Source organism: Canis lupus, chromosome 21 (assembly GCF_011100685.1).
Source record: "Canis lupus familiaris isolate Mischka breed German Shepherd chromosome 21, alternate assembly UU_Cfam_GSD_1.0, whole genome shotgun sequence".
In the NCBI taxonomy this organism is placed as follows: Eukaryota; Metazoa; Chordata; class Mammalia; order Carnivora; family Canidae; genus Canis; species Canis lupus.
Genome location: NC_049242.1, coordinates 39,825,905 through 39,843,534, shown reverse-complemented (window position 1 = coordinate 39,843,534; position 17,630 = coordinate 39,825,905). Strand labels below are relative to the sequence as shown.

Here is a 17,630-nt window from a genome sequence, read left to right as displayed (position 1 = left end):
GATGCAAAGGGTCTTTGATGACAAAAGATATCCTAAAATGACATAAATTTCAGTTTCTTTTTTTTTTTTAATTTCAGTTTCTATTTCTTGCATTCTCACTTCAAGTTTCAGTAGAGAATAATGACCAATTTTTAAATAAAATAAAAAAATAGGTAAGGTCAAATGTTTAAAAAAACAACAACAGGTAAGGTAAAAGGTAGAGGACTTATCTTTTATCTTTTTTACCTTAAAAATTTTTGGTGATTTTGTCAAGCACCTAACGCTGTGGTTGATTTATAACAGATGCTTAATAAATATTATTGAAATGAAATGTGGAAATAAATATGTGCATATTCTTTAAAAGAAAAACTCAACAGACATTTACTGAGGGCTTAATATGTTCCAGATACACATGTATGAGATTTAAATGTGAATAGCATGCTAGAGCCAACTGTTAAGTAGCCTAAAATCTAATGGAGAGACAGGTAGAGAGAAAATATAATAACATATTAGTCTTAGAATTGAGATATGATTGAAGTAAGTTACATAGAATTTGAAATTTTCCAGAGAGAACTTAGGGCTTCATTGAGTAGGTTAACATTGGAATTGCTTCTGAAAGGAGTAATATGGAGTTGCTTAGAGGTCATGTGAAGATATAATTTTTATCCAGAGAATAGCACTTGTAAAAAGCACCTAGACATTAAAGGGGCCTGGCATATTGTGAGAATTGTAAAAATTCAGTATCATTGCCACATGTGGAACTGAGGGTATGGGGAAAGGAATTAGATGGAAGAAATACACTTGAGGGTTTTTGCTGGTGCAATTGATTATTTCCTGATATGAACCTGGAGATGTTTAATTTCAACTAATTAATTTCAGTGAGATGTGGATTTTTCTAGGAAATTACCCAATTTATTAGACTTTCTATGATACACCTTTAAGTGCCTTTACTATAGCAAACAAGATATTAAGATATTTGTTAAAGTGAAGAAATTGTGCAGAGTGACAAGATATGGAAGTGGTGTAGAATGATTTATTGAAAGAGTTGTGGCGCACCTGGGTGGTTCAGTGGTTGAACGTCTGCCTTTGGCTCAGGTCGTGATCCTGGGGTCCTGGGATTGAGTCCCACATCAAGCTCCCCACAGGAAGTCTGCTTCTCCCTCTGTGTCTCTCATGAATAAATAAATAAAATCTTTAAAAAAAGAGAAAGAGTTGCTTGTCACTTTTCCTTAAAATGGTCCTTTCTGAGTTGCTTTTTGAACTTACCTATACTTTATCTACCAGTAGATTTGCTACACAACTTATAGGTCAGTCAAATGACTAAATCCTAAGAAGTATACACAATGGGTGCTAACATAAATACAGTTTATTTTTGGTTAATAGTTTTTATTTCTATTTTTAAGATGAAAAGTAGAATATGCAAAATATATGAATGCATATCTTGCTAGCTGCAGGAAAATGTTAGATGGGTATAGCTTTGGTTTCCTCATTTATGTAAACTACTTATGATATGTACTTTTAAGACTTTATTCCAGATGCAAGTTTCATTTTCACATAAAGAGAAGGTCAGGCTTTACAATGTTATTTTTCATTTATTTTTTTTTTCATCCAGAGAAACACCTCAGAGGTTCCAGACTTCATTTTAAAGAAATTAGAGTTCCTTCAACTTTAAATTGCTTCAGTAGGTCACTACCAGATTATAGAGAGCATGATGTGCCTTACAAGTTGAAAAGTTTTCCACCAAGTAATAGCAGCAGTGAAAATTGTCAGAGAAACAACTAATTAATCTCTGCTCCTTTACAGCTATTTAATGCAATGCATAACTAAAAGTCCTGTTAAATTAATTAATGATTTCAATTATGAACTTTTCTCCAAAATGTTATGATTCGTATCAGGCTGATAATGCAGTGACCTGGGAGTGTGAAATCTGTGTTATGAAGAGAGTCGCCAGTTAATTGATTCACAAATTATTTAAAGTTTGTTGCACCCAAGGGAGTGCTCAGTTTCATGACAGTCATTTCTTAAAGTGTACAAACTCCTTTTTCACCTTAAGAATGTCTTCAGTTATTAAGCATGATAAAATGCCAGCATGTTTCTGGGGCTATGAGTATCTTAACATTTATGATATAGAATCTGTAGGTTGAATATGTGGAAATTAAATCTATATTGGAAGGAGAAAAAACTTAGCTAAATTATCAATGACTCTCTTTCATGAGAGTTTTTTTCATTGCTTTTACTTTACGATTTTAGTTTTTTTAAACATCACTCCTTAAAATGTCTTTATTTTTCTTTTTGTATTTGCTATACATTGAGCATATTTCATGTTAAGAGACAATATAATTATGCATTCTTAGGAAATTTTTAATGGGCAAATAACACAATATAATTTGTTTTGATGATTGGTGTTTGGAGCATTTGGATTGCTGGTAGGTCTAAAATGCCTAGCCTTATGTTGGAGAAGGTTTTAACTTCTCAATACAAGAACATTAATTTCTATAGGACACTTGAATCTTTTTATAGTATATAGGAAAAAGTGAAGAGAGTCATTGCTACCAGTATGGTTGTTTTACCCATGACTTAAATAGCAAAAGTGTACATATATGTACAAGGAGAAGGAAGGGAGTCAATAATATCATTAATATTTTATAATATATTTGTTAAAGTTTTATCAATTTTTTAATGCTAAGCTTGAGCTGATTTCAGTTCAGGTGATACGACCATAAGTAAGAATCCTTTCTTAATTGTCCATGACTGGCTGAGGTGGAAGAGAAAGAGACAATACTTGAGGAGTGACTCAAGCAGGGGGAGAAGGAAGCAGGGAAGTGCTGGCTGTAAGTGGAGGCTATATTCTTAGTGGCCTCTATATAATCTTCTCTATTCCATACACATATTAGGGCTTAATGAATAGCTAAAAAGTCTAGTAGTGCTTTTAGGGTGGTTGGACAATATCTTTAGCAGTTTCATTCCAATTTGATAGGTGATGTAAGAAAAATATTTTTTTTTTTTTTTATTTTTTTATTTTTTTTATTTTTTTTTTAGAAAAATATTTTTAATTTAACTTCTTGAGAGCATTTTGTCTCTAAGCTCTGAATTGGTAGATGTATTTACAAGATGGAGCAGGAACTTGTATTTTGGACAAACACTATGTTTTGCAAGTTTTACTTATCCTGGTGACTCTTATGTTTCACTACCCCCCTGCTTTTTTTTGACCTAAGAAAATTGCCCAAAGAGAAGACAAAGAGAGAAACAGTATTATTAAAAATAAGTTTATCTCTGTTAAACTTGCTGTGGGGCAAAAAGGAATGGACTTGAAAGGGAAGTAAATTTATACTAATTTTTGCATTGTAGGAAATGTACTATTTCAGACACTGACTGACTGCTTCTGTTTTCTAAAATTAAGGAGCCTATAATCTCAGCACCATTAACAAGTGCTGTCATTCAGATACACAGTGTCTGGCTGATTTAAATAAAATGAAATGAAGATAGTTGTTTCTGGTCCCTTGGCTTCACTCATTGCCATAAACATATGCTCTGCGTCCCGCTTCTTTCCATCTTATTTATGACTTTAATTTGTTGTGTGGGCTGCGCTAGAAATTAAATTTAATATAATTCTCCAAGGGACCCTGTCATATAATAACATGGTAATTTCTGTGTATCCTTTTGAAAAATGAGGAAATTAATTCTTCCTGACATGTTCTAATTATTCCAGTGTGAACGGCAAATCCGTTTTTCCTAGCCCCTGAAGTGTTATAGGCAAATGGCTGGTGTTCAAAGCTGAGGTGCTAATGCTGACCAGCAGTGCGTTTAATTTGAAACATGAGCAGACACCTTTCAACACACCTTTGTAATATTGGAGTACTTTACAGAAATTAATTCACTACTTATTTGGCAGCTTAGCCTTGGGGTTATGTTTTTTTATTCATCAATACTATAGTCATGTTAGCATAATATTTCCTGTTTCCTTCAGTGCCTGGTGTCTATGTATGGAACTTAGAATGTGCAATGGATAGTTCAACTGTAGGGATGACACAGAATCCACACACTTCAGAAATACCAGTTGTATGCCAAATTGTATTTATACTTTATAGAGAGGTGTAGTAAAGTCTTGAATGTTAACTTAATTATAGTCTATGCTTAGCAGCTTTAACTGAAATTATATAGTGTAGGAATTATTGGGCCAATCTTGCTGTGAAAAGACTACTTACTATACACTCTGCTGCCCCTGCTGTAAATTTCAGTTGTGAAGATTCAGTTTATTATATAGCAGTGATACTATGAAAAGTCAGTTTGTGAATAATATTTATGGAATAAGAATCTCAGGTTCTGAACCTGTCTAGAAAAATGTAGCTATACCCCAGGAGATAAGGGGTTAAAGCTATTTATTGGTGCTATTGGCCATATGAGGTGCATGACTTACTCATGTGGGTCATTTGAACTCCTTCATAGGTCTATGTGGTATTTTTAGAGGAATAACAAAAATAACTTCCTAATACTTGTCCCTTTATATGTAATCTTCTTTATAAAATTAGTCATTATACACTTCTCTAATCAGGGCAATCATTTGTCCCAGCTCTGATACAGTTCCTTTGTTTCAGTTAGCACTTGATAAATGCCATTGCATATTGACCATTTATTGTTATAATAAACAAGTGAGGGATCCCTGGGTGGTGCAGCGGTTTGGCGCCTGCCTTTGGCCCAGGGCGCGATCCTGGAGACCCGGGATCGAATCCCACGTCGCGCTCCCGGTGCATGGAGCCTGCTTCTCCCTCTGCCTGTGTCTCTGCCTCTCCCTCTCTCTCTCTCTCTCTGTGTGACTATCATAAATTAAAAAAAAAAATAATTAACAAGTGAATGCATGAGATTCTACTTAAAATAGAAGGTAGAAATACAATTAAACTTAAATAAAAGAAATAGAATTGTGTTTGGAGTAGCAGTAATCAAGGTTCTTTGTTTATCTGTTTTTGTATCTCTATATTATATTCTCTTTAAATTTTAACTTAAATAAGAGAAATGTGAATGGTAAATAAATAATTGTTCTGATAAATAGCATTAATATTAATTAATTAATACCATATTTTTTCCACTGACCATTCAGCTGCTAGATAAAATTTTATGCTCACCATCAATCTACTGGGTGCTACTGTCAGATTTAGATTATGAACAGGAGGAAACATACTTAGACTGCTCTGTCTTAGCTTTCCTTTATACTAAACCAAAGGAAGAAGTAGGCTTCTTTTGATTGGAAACTGAGGAGAAGAGACTTCTTTATTGGTATGTCTTGGCAGTCTTGAACTTTTAGGGGTGGCAAGGGAACATAGCAACATGCTTCTTCCTATTCAATTACACATCCCTCTCTCATGTTCTCGTCAAGGTAAGGTTATTTCTGTGTCCCTTTGTAAGGGTAGGAGATGCAAAAGGTCGGGAGTAAAGAGGAGGCCAGGTTGTCCCATCTTAGACCACAAGACTATACAAGTTGCTAAAGATTTCCTGATCACGAAGTTCTCCTTTGTGCTCTAGGGTAAGAAGGGAAATCTATTGCCCATCTGGCCCTTCTTTTTTCTTTCTTTTCCTTTTTTTTCCTCACTGAAATTATGGAGGAATTAGCACCAAAGACCAGAGACAGAGGCTAGATTAGAGCCTGTCTCTACTAGACCAGATAATTTTCAGAGCCAGATACATCATTTAAATCAAACTGATTGAGATACACATGTAATGATCCGAAGGGGCACATGCACCTCAATGTTTATACCAGCAATGTCCACAACAGCCAAACCCTGGAAAGAGCCAAGATGTCCATTGAAAGATGAATGGATAAAGATGAATGGATACATTATGTGTGTATGTGTGTGTGTATATATGTATGTATATACACAGTGGAATAATAGTCATCAGAAAAGATGGTCATAGGATGAATACTTACCAGTTACATTGATGTGGATGGAACTGGAGGGTATAATATGCTGAGTGAGGTAAGTCAATCAGAGAAAGACAATTATATGAGTTTCATTCATATGTGGAATATAAGAAACAGCATAGAGGATCATAGGGAAAGGGAGGGAAAACTGAATGGGAAGTCATCAGAGAGGGAGACAAACCGTGAGAGACTCTTAATGATAGGAAACAAACTGAGGGTTGCTGGAGAGGAGGTAGGTGGGTGGATGGGGTAATTGGGTGACAGTCATTAGGGAGGGCACATGATGTGAGGAGCACTGGATGTTATATGCAGCTGATGAATTATTGAACTCTACATCTGAAACTAATGATGTACTATATGTTAGCTAATTGAAATTTAAAAAAAAATTTATTGGAGTTCAATTTGCCAACATATAGCATAACACCCAGTTCTCATCCCGCCAGTGCCCCCCTCAGTGCCCATCACCCAGTCACCCCAACCCCCTGCCCACCTCCCCTTCAGCTAATTGAATTTAAATAAAAAAAGTTTTGAACAGGTTAAAATAAGCTACTTATATGTGCTATGATGTATGTACCTAGTTCCAAGCTCTTTTTGGGAAAGAGACTGCAAACATTTTTATGTGCTTCCATCAGGATGCTGCAATCACTGGTCCAGCAAAATAAATGAAAAGAAGTCCATAGTCCCCAATTTTGAAATTCTTCCTTTTCAAATATTACTTAGGCTCAGTTTTTAGTCATTTTAATTTTTTTATTAGAAGATTTTATATCGTTATTCATGGGAGACACAAAGAGAGGCAGAGACATAGGCAGAGGGAGAAGCAGGCTCCTTGTGGGGTGGGGTGCCTGATGCGGGACTTGATCCCAGGATTCTGGGATCACAACCTGAGCCAAAGGCAGACAGATGCTTAACCACTGAGCTACCCAGGTGCCCCTAGTCATTTTAATTTTTAAAAAGTTTTTACTATAATGTCAAGTTAATATCCAGAAAAATATGTTAAACTTATTCTATGTATTTTTTATTTGAATCAAAGAAATTTGATATGTATGTTAAATTTTATTTAAATAGATAAGTTGGAATTTATTATTTATTTTGTATGTGTATGTATGTGTGTGTACACATAAATATGTATGTGTATATATATATGTACACACACATAGGCACACACACAAACACAAGGATACTTCTAAAAGGCCCATACTTGATTTATGGCCCCCATTAAACTCACTGATACTTTCCTTTTACATCAGTATGTTTCAAAAAGCATTTTCATTCATTTGCCAACTTACTCAGTTTTGTTTACTGATTACTATAGTTTAGAACAAGATTTTCTCTATACTCACATATGTTCGTATTTTTACACTAACAAAAACAAATAACATTTACTAAGCATATGCTATATGCCAGGTACTGTGCTAATCACTTTATGTGCATGTCTTATGTAAAACTACAACTCAGAGGTAGCTACTGTAATTTATGAATATAAATATATTTATAAATAAAAACATTTTATTTTATTGATGAGGGAACTAAGCACAGAGAAGTTAAGTACTTTGTCTACAATTACATAGTAAATAGGTGAGGGAATGAATAATTTAATATACCAAGTGCTTTAAACAGTGCCTGTCACATACTAAGCCTTCACTGAACATTAGTTATTGCTATTTGTGTGTATGTATGTGTGTGTAATAGAATGCTGTGGGTTCTGAATTTCAACCAATATTTGTTGACTCTCTTTATTATTATGAATGGGATCATGAGGCTTCCTTAAGAGAAAGTGAGGAAGAAATTAGACTAGCTGATCTTTAAACCTAGCTTGGGAGTCTAGCTACATTTAAGAGCTTCAGTCTTATTTTAACTAAGCAGATATAGTCTTTGAACAAGTAGAACATGTAAGGCTCCCTTTTAGGTTCTATACAGTATACAAAATGTTTCTACTCTCACAGAGTTTACAATCTGGTGGGTGTTGGGTGTAGGGATATGGGAAAACATAATGACTATAATACTGGGTAGAATAAGATTTATTTTTTACTTCAAAATAGTTCAGGAGACAATTTGTAAGTCCTAACATTCTTAAATAAGCTCGTAGTTTTGACCAGATTTTATGCTTGGTTCACAGAGAAGGTTAAGATTCTATGAAAGGATAATAATATGGGGGGTAGGGCACAAGGTGTGGTGATTTCCTACATATTAAATTTAAGGTGCTAGTTGGACCAGTATGTGGAGCTTTCAAATAGTTAAAATGATAGCAGAGTGACATTTACTGAAAACTTTCTATTGAAGAAGCACAGTATAAATCACTACCTAGAAGGCATTTTCTCATTTAATCTTTTTAACAACCAGGTAAAGTAGATATTATTGCTATCAATCCTATTTTATGTAAGGGACCTGAGACAGGTTAAATACCTTGCCTAAAGTTTCAGAACTGTAGGTGACAGAACTGTCACTTAAAATTAGATTTATGTGATGTTATGCTCTCTTTTTACTTTTTTAAGATTTATGTTAGAGAGGAGAGCACAAATGGGATGGACAGAGGGAGAGGGAGAAAGGATCTCAAGCAGACTAAATGTTGAGTGCAGAACCCAGTTGGGGCTCGATCTCACAACCCTGAGATCATGATCTGAACCAAAACCATGAGTCAGATGCTTAACCAACTGTGCTACCCGGGCACCCCTGTGATACTATGCCTTTACCCATGAAATTATACTGTGTAGAAGTGCAACTATAAAAGAATTCTGGGCAGAAATGTAGATTTGGAAATTATCTGTAAAGGAGTGATAGTTACAACCACGGAATTATGTGATATCTCAAGAAGGAGAGGGAGAGGGGGACAATGAAAGAATGATAAAATAATAAGCAAAGAATAATAAATAGAAAAGTTTTTACATCCTAGAAGTCAAAGGAGAAGAAGAGACTGGGGCAACTGGCTGGTTCCCTTGGTAGAGCATGCAACTCTTGATCTCTGGGTCATGAGTTTTTTAAGTAGCCTGGATTCTACTTAAAAAAAAAAAAAAAATGACCAACAGTGTCAAATACTGCTGAGAATTTTAGAAAAATGAGGATCTGTCAATAGAAGCTTATAGGTGAGGCCAGAAGCTAAAAGGCAGAGGACTGAGGTGTGAAGATGATGATCAGGAAGTAGTTGCAAAACAGTAGAATACTTTCAACAAAGGTTGGTGGCTTAAGGAGCAAAGGGATGGAACAATCCCTTAATGTTAGAGAGACCATTGACATAGGTCCTCTTTTAAAATGTTAACATAGGGAGAACACAATTGTTGATGTAAATAAAGGGAGCAATCAGGAAGAAAGAAAAGGGAGGAAGAAAGCTGAAAGAAGAAAAGAGGGAGAAGAAGATTTCCTACTGCTTGAAATAGTTTTGCTCAAAGATATTTTTGATAGATTATTCATTTCCTAGGGCTGCTGTAACAAAGTACCACAAACTAAGTGGCTTAAACAATAGAAAATTATTCTCTCACAGTTCAGGAGGGTAGAAATCCAAAATCAAGGTGTTGCCAGTGGCTACACTTGCACTTCCTTTGTTCTTTCTCTCTAGCTTCTGGAGGCTTGATGGCAGTGGCTGGAATGCCTTGACTTGCAGCTGCATAACTCCATTCTCTGCCTTCATTGTCCCATGATGTTCTTCCTGTGTCTCTGTGTCTTCATGTGGCTGTCTACTTATAAGGGCTGCAGTCATATTAGATTAAGAGCCCACTATGCTCCGTATGACCTCATCTTCATTTAGCTAATTTTATCTGCAACTACGTTCAAATAAAGTTGCATTCTGAGGTATTGAGGATTAGGGCTCAAACATATCTTTTTTGTTGGGGGGATATAATCCAATTTATAACAATAGGTATTTATAGATTACTTTATCTTTAAACCCAATACAACTCTGAGCCACTTTTTAAGCATATCTCCCCTACTGTAGTTTTATTTGTTCATTAATTCTGCAGATAGAATTTGGGTAACCTGGAGTTTTTTTTTTTTTTTTAAGATTTATTTATTCATGAGAGACACAGAGAGAAGGCAGACACATAGGCAGAGGGAGAAGCAAGCTCCTTCAGGGAGCCCGATGCTGGACTTGACCCTGGAACCCCAGGATCATGGCCTGAGCCGAAGGCAGACGCTCAACCACTGAGCCACCCAGGCATCCAAACTTGGAGTTTTTGATATATGAAGCTAACATTTGTCATGCTGTTTCTAGTTGAGGTCTGACATTTAATTTGCTCACTTAGTCTTCTAATGTCAGCAGTACATTCCATGTATTTTATGTTAATTCAAGAAATATTTGTTGAGTACCTACTGTGGCAGATAACCATGATAGGGACCGTGGGACACAGCTTCTCAACTGGTGTGCTGTGCAAAGTTTCTTCTTTGGATTACAAATGTTCCAAGGTATGGATCCCTCCAGCCTTAAAGGTGTCAAGTAAAATATGGGGTGGCAGGTCGGGATAAGCACCTCTGGCCATTAGCATCCTTGAGAGTCTCCTCCAGCATGTCATATAAATCTTAACATTTTCTCTCTGTACCATAGAATGTAAAAGATGAGGAGCCTTTCTGGATTTACAGAGAAGTATAAATTGTCCTTACCCTCCAGGAGATTATAATCTGTTTGATAACTAAGGACAACATATGAATGATTTAAAATGAAAACCAGTGTGCGATAAATGCCAAATAAGAGATTAGAGAAAGCATTAAGGAATAGGTTGAATTTGATGTTACCTGTGAAGTCTGAGTAACGTATCTTACAAGGGATGAAGAAACATTATAGATAGGAAGTAAGGCATGACTCAAGTTGTACATTTCTGAAAATACAAGGTATTTGATGAGTGGGGAGTAGGGCATTGTTTTTAAGAGAAGATGTTCTATATAGGAAATCTGTAGACTTGGAAAGGTGGATTGGGGTTAGCTACTGAAAATGATTTGAAGACTGGGATCATGCCTTAGGTATTTTTGGTCATCTGTTATGTCTAGGGAAGCAACTTGCATATATTAAGTGTGAAGTAAAATAAGTTTGCTGAATGGATCTATAATAATTAGTGGTTATTTTGATGATCCAAAGGCTACTTATTCACTCCTGTTTTCCTTGTTACTTTAAATATTTTATGGTTTTCTTTCTTAGTGTGTGCCTTTGGCTTGTTTAATTTAGTAATAAGCTGCATAATCAACATATCTTGAACTAGTCTGTCAACTGAATCATATTATTAAGATGGGAGGAGAGAAGAGCAATGATAAGTGTTTTAAAAGACTTTTTTTTTTGGATCCTCAACTCTGTGGTCAACTATCTTTGACAAAATGAGAAAGAATATACAATGGAAAAGAGACAGTCTCTTCAATAAATGGTGCTGGGAAAATTGGACAGCCACATACAGAAGAGTGAAACTGGACCACTTCCTTAAACAATACACAAAAGTAAACTCAAATGGATGAAAGACCTAAGTGTGATACATGAATACATCAAAATCCTAGAAAAAGAACACAGGCAGCAACTTCTTTGACCTCGACTGCAGCAACTTCTTGCTAGATGTGTCTCCAATGGCAAGAGAAACAAAAGCAGAAATGAACTGTTGGGAGTTCATCATGATATAAAGCTTTTCTACAGCACAAGAAATATTCAACAGAACTAAAAGGTAATCTATGGAATGTGAGATGATATTCACAAATGACATCAGATAAAGGGCTGGTATCCAAGATCTTGTCAAGAAATGGGCAGAATCCAGCCAGGAAATGGGCAGAAGACACGAACAGACATTTCTCCAAAGAGGATATATAAATGCCTAACAGATACATGAAAAATGCTCCACATCACTCGGCATCATGGAAATTCAAATCAAAACCACAATGAGTTGCTACCTTGCACCAGTAGGACTGGCTAAAATGAACAACTCAGGAAACAACAGATGTTGTCGAGGATGCAGAGAAAGGAGAACCCTCTTACACTGTTGGTGGTATTGCAGACTGGTGCAGTCGCTCTAGAAAGTAGTATGGAGGTTCCTCAACAAGTTACAAAAAAAAACCAATTACCCTATGACTCAGCAATTGCACCAGTAGATATGTATCCAAAGGATACAAGAATAATTACTTGAAGGGGCACATTCACCCCAATATTCATAGCAGCAATGTCCATAATAGCTAAAATATGGGAAAAGCTCAGATGTCCATCACAGATGAATGGTTAAAGAACAGGTGGTCTATATCTCTATCTCTACATCTTATTCAGCCATCAAAAAGAATGAAATCTTGCCATTTGCAATAATGTGGATGGAACTTGGAGGTATTATGCTAAGCAAAATAAGTCAGAGAAAGACAAATACCATATGATTTCACTCATATGTGGAATTTAAGACACAAAACAAACAAGGGGAAAGGAAGGAAAAATAAAATAAGATAAAAACTGAGAGGGAGGCAAACCACAAGAGACTCTTAAATATAGGAAACAAACAGGGTTGTTGGAGGGGAGGAGAATGGAAGTTGGGATAATTGGATGATGAGCATTAAGGAGGGCACTTGATGTAATGAGCACTGGGTGTTATATACAATTGATGGATCATTAAATTCTACCCCTGAAACTAATAATACAGTATGTGTTAACTAAATTGATTTAAATAAAAGTTTAAAAAACCCCTTTTTCTTATGGGGAAGGACTCACTGAAAATTTAAAAGGCTAACCAAAATGTTGATTAGCTCACCTTTTCAACACCAAATTTCTTCATCTTTAAAATGAAAGTGTTGAAAAAGATTTCCTTCTAGATCTAAAATTCTATGATCCTACAACTAATAGACTGTATTATACATGGTTCATATTCTTAAAGGGAAACTTGCATACATATTGCATGATTTGGCTGTTAGCCTCTAAGTTGGTGTTTTATGTAGATAAGTACCTAATTATACAAAGACAATTTAAAGATAATTTGGAATTTGCAAAATATATAAAAGCAAACAATTAAAAATAAGTATAAAGTATATTCTAAGGTTACCTTTACAGTTCTTGAAACTGTAGCCTTCCTCTGAAGAAATTAAATTTGATTACATTTAAAATTATGTGATTTTTAACAGAAATAAATATACATATTCAAATCATTTGTGCTCTGCACAATTATTAGTATTCATGTCTTTAGTTTTAATCAATATTCATTTTGTTTCTTATTGCAATAGAACGCTGAAGAAATAATTCTTGCAATTTCATCTGCTGTGCAGAGGAGTCCTCAATTAATAATAACTAAGTTAACTGTGATGAATACTATTATTTATCTTACATATTGAACAGAAAATAGTTATATACTTATGGCAACTTGTTCAAAGTTAGATTGTTATTATAAGTTGGATTGTTACCATCTCATATGTAATATATAACATCTAATATAAACCTGAATACTAAGAAAACATCCAAGAAATAAATATATCTTTAAATATTTGTGATTACCATTTTTTTCTGTGAATGATTTTATGAACTAAATAGTGTCTCTCCAGTGATTATTTTTAATGTTAAATTTATATAGACTATAGAGATGGCATCTTCGACAAATATTTGATGTCATTTTCTATTCACTCACCCAATATTTCTTGGGCACTTGCTTATGAACCTAATGTTCTGTTAAAGGCTGAGGATACAAATCTAAATAGGGCAGAGTTTTTAATGTCAAAAAGCTTATAGGTTAGAGGGGCAAATGAGATAGGTTCATAATTATAGTACAATATGATATCCAGTTGATGAAAGTTTTTATAAGATGCTATGAGCCAACAAAAGAAGAAATTAATTTTAAAAGAAGACATGTAAAGAAAATTTGATCAAAGAAGTGACTTTGAGTCATGTATTTGATAGAAGAGTAGAAGCTCGAAAGAAGTAAGCTCCATAATGGCTGAATCTCTGTCTTGTTCACTATTCTGTCTCTTATGCCTAGAATAATGCCAGGGACAGAAGAAGCATTTTAATACTAGCATTTAATACTGGGGTATGGGAATTTAAAAAGGACATGCCCAGAAGCAGGAAAACCATAGGCAAAAGCATGAAAACATGGAAGATCATGGCATATGTGAGGACTTACAATTTAATTTTTTATGACTGGGATGAGGGACTATAAAGTGTGTACTAAAATCTAATGATTGGGATGCCTGGGCCGCTCAGCGGTTGAACGCCTGCCTTTAGCTCAGGGCGTGATCCTGGAGACGCGGGATCGAGTCCCACATGGGGCTCCCTGCATGGAGCCTGCTTCTCCCTCAGCCCATGGCTCTGCCTCTCTCTCTCTCTCTCTCTCTCTCTCTCTCTCTGTGTCTCTCATAAGTAAATAAGTAAAATCTCTTTTAAAAAAATCTAATGATTAAGAGAATGTACTTTGGAACATGTACAGACCATAATTTGAATCTTGACTTCATATTATACTGCTTTTGTGATCATGGGTAAAGCTCTGATCCTCTGTTGTTCCACTTAAAAATATAACAAATAATATTTGTTTATAATGTTCTATACAGATTTACTGGCAATAGTACCTGGCAAACGGAAAACATCAAATAAATTATTAAACCATTAATACTTTTTTTGAGGAAGTGGAGAGCCCTGAGACTGGAGAAACAGATATGATGAAATTTTGAAGGACTTTGTGTGATAGAATTTGGACCATCCTGTAGGTGATTGGTAGCTACACATCATTTTTGAATCCTGAAGCATAAGTTAGGTAGTTTTATAAACCTTATAATATTAGAGGACTGCTGGCTGTACAGAAGGTCCTCACAGAATATAAATTGAGTAAATGATTTCAATATTTAAAGCATGTATATAAAACAAAATGTACTGGAATCTAGAATTTCAGTTAAATTTTAAATTTAGTTAAATTTTAGTTTGCACACCCTCACAGAAGGTATACTGAGTAAACAGTTTGAATATTTAAATCATGGATATAAAATGAAATATACTGGGATTTAGAATTTATGGGAGAAGTTTGTTAAGACTTGGTAGAAAATAGCTACCACTAGGGCTTTCTATTTCTCCAGGTATAATTTGAGTGCCCCTAACTGGATTAACTACTTGTATAACTAGCAGGATTTGAGTGGCTGTTAAAAATGCCGATTCATGATGCCCCCATCCCTGCTGAATTAGAATCTCTTGAAGCCCTGGAATCTTTGTCTAAACAGATTCTATAGATGGTTCTAATCACCACAGAGATTGGGAACCATTTTCTAGAAAAATATTTTGGTAGAAAGCTACAATTTAAAAAAATAAGACAAATGTAAAATTGGATTTCTGATTAAGGTACCTTGTATCACTGAGTACATCTAAACTCTGATATCAAAAACTGACCTTTTAAGTACATTTGTTTTAAAAATTTAAAACCTCCAAAGTAACAACATGTAAACAGCCAATTCATATGTTATTTCAGTTTCATTTATAAATTACTTTTGAATCCTTTGGCTTAAATGGAGAAAATTCCACAACTTTACTTTTGACTATAATTAACTTGGCATATGCTTTTGAGTTAATAATGAGTCCTGAAGTTCCTTAAAGAGCTTTTAAAAAGGTGCTAATGTCCTTTCATTGTTCCTAAATCACTGAGTGGGGTGCAGATAGTTGTCTTAAATAAAGTAGTGCTAATTAAATATAGTTATTCACGTCTGTCAAATGAAGTTAACTATATTTGTGACTTAGAGTAGAGGGATGGAAAGTGAAAAAAGTGTTTGAAATGTATGAAATGAATGCCAGTTAAACAGAGAAAGTATAATTATTAAGGTTTCGTGGTAATTGGTTTGCTAAGGGACCTTTTGGGAAAATCCCTAAATAGCACTTTTCCCTTGTTTCTGAATACAATATGATTTGTTTTTTCTTCCCTTTCTGATCTCATGCCTTATTTCCTACAGAGAACTTCATGATTATTAGAATTCAGGAAAGGTTTGGTAAGGTCTATCCAGACGGAACCGTTAGTACTTTCAATAGCAAAAATGTAAAAATGCTCATAATGCTTTACATAACTAAATAGACTGTAAGAAACTGAGTAAGTTATCTATGATGTATACTTTACATGAAATCTGAGCCATAGTGGGACAATTCAAGCACTAGAAATTTAGTAAATTTAAGCCATCAGTAAACATTAGTATGCTTCTTAGTTGTTAAATATGTGCCTCCTTTTTTTTCCTCTTATAATCTCCTGTTCCATTTTTTTCTTTCTCATGTTTCTTTCATCTAGCTTATAAATTTGAATATTTGCATTTCTTAGCCATGTATCTTCTTAACTATAGTGTAGACTGAAATACCCAAGGGGCAATGGGATTTTGCATAGTTATTATGAAATGACTTGAAATTTTATTTTAATTTTTTTTCCAGCTGTATAACTTGTTTATTTTGGAAATCTGTCTGGCTTGTTTTGTGGAAATTATCATCTTAGATAAAGTGTTTACCATGTGCCAGGTATTATTTGAGACAATAGATATATAACAGTGAATAAAACAAAACCCCTGCTCTCATTAAGTTTGTATTCTAATGGTAGTAGGGGAGATATTAAAAAATAACAAATAAGCAAGTAAAATAGAGTATGTCAGAAGGTGATAAGTGCTGTGAAGAAACACCAAGTAGAATGAAGGAGGGATGGAGTGCTGAGGTGGAGAGTTAGCTATTGTATAAAATGAAGTAAGGCCTCATGGATAAGGTGATATTTGAGCTGAGGTCAGAAAGAAGTGAAAGAGGAAATCATGCAGATATCTGGGGTATGTATAGATGTACACTTGATGAGTTTGAGGAATAGTAGTAAGGGGACCAGTGTATCTGTATGGTGTGAATGATGAAAATATGCCAAATTTAAGCCACTGCAAGGGCTGTGCCTCAGCTTTTACCCTGAGGAAGATGGGAAACCATGGGAGGGAGCAGCCGGCAAAGGGAGAGGGAGAGACAGGCTCCTTGCTGGGCAGAGCTGATGTGGGGCTCAATCTCAGGACCCTGGGATCATGACCTGAGCCTAAGGCCGCCGCTGAACTGGCTGAGCCACCCAAGTGCCTCTCTTTTTCTTTTTTTTAAAATTCCCGTTATTCTCATCCAGGCTTTTATCACCTCACATATATTTAATCTCTCCAGCTAGATTATAAAGCCACTGAGAGATAGCCACCAGAACTCTCTCTCTCTCTCTCTTTTTAAACCTTAGATCATGATCAGATATGTTTGACTACTTGTGACAAACTGTACGAAGTGAGTGGAGACCAGTGTACAAAAGCAATTCCATGTGAGAAGCAGGAATTCTTTTTTTTTTTTTTAAGATTTATTTATTTATGATAGACATAGAGAGAGAGAGAGAGAGAGAGAGGCAGAGACACAGGAGGAGGGAGAAGCAGGGTCCATGCCGGGAGCCCGACGTGGGACTCAATCCCGGGACTCCAGGATTGCACCCTGGGCCAAAGGTAGGCGCTAAACCGTCGAGCCACCCAGGGATCCCCAGAAGCAGAAATTCTTAATTTGTGTTCAAGTCATGGACTCTTTTTAAAATAAAAAAAAAATTTTAACTTATTTTATTTAAATTCAATTAGTTAACATAGAGTGTATCATTAATTTCAGATGTAGAGTTCAGTCAAGTCATGGACTTTAGAGAACCTTTTGAAAACTATTGGAAGTCTTTCTAGAAAACATGCACATGCCTGGCATTTTGCACATGATCTCAGGGTCCATGGACTTTGCAGCCCCTACCCCAGACTTTGGTTAGATATCCATTTGATCTGAACCAGAACTATGTCTTACTCTTTGTTTCACTAGTACCTGACATGATGT

The 17,630-nt window shown here is 35.3% G+C and overlaps 1 protein-coding gene across 8 annotated transcripts in view; it reads left to right on the top strand.

The window, feature by feature from the left end:
* Positions 1 to 17,630, top strand: part of SOX6 (SRY-box transcription factor 6) — a 588,321-nt gene that overhangs the window by 134,053 nt on the left and 436,638 nt on the right. The window lies entirely within an intron of this gene.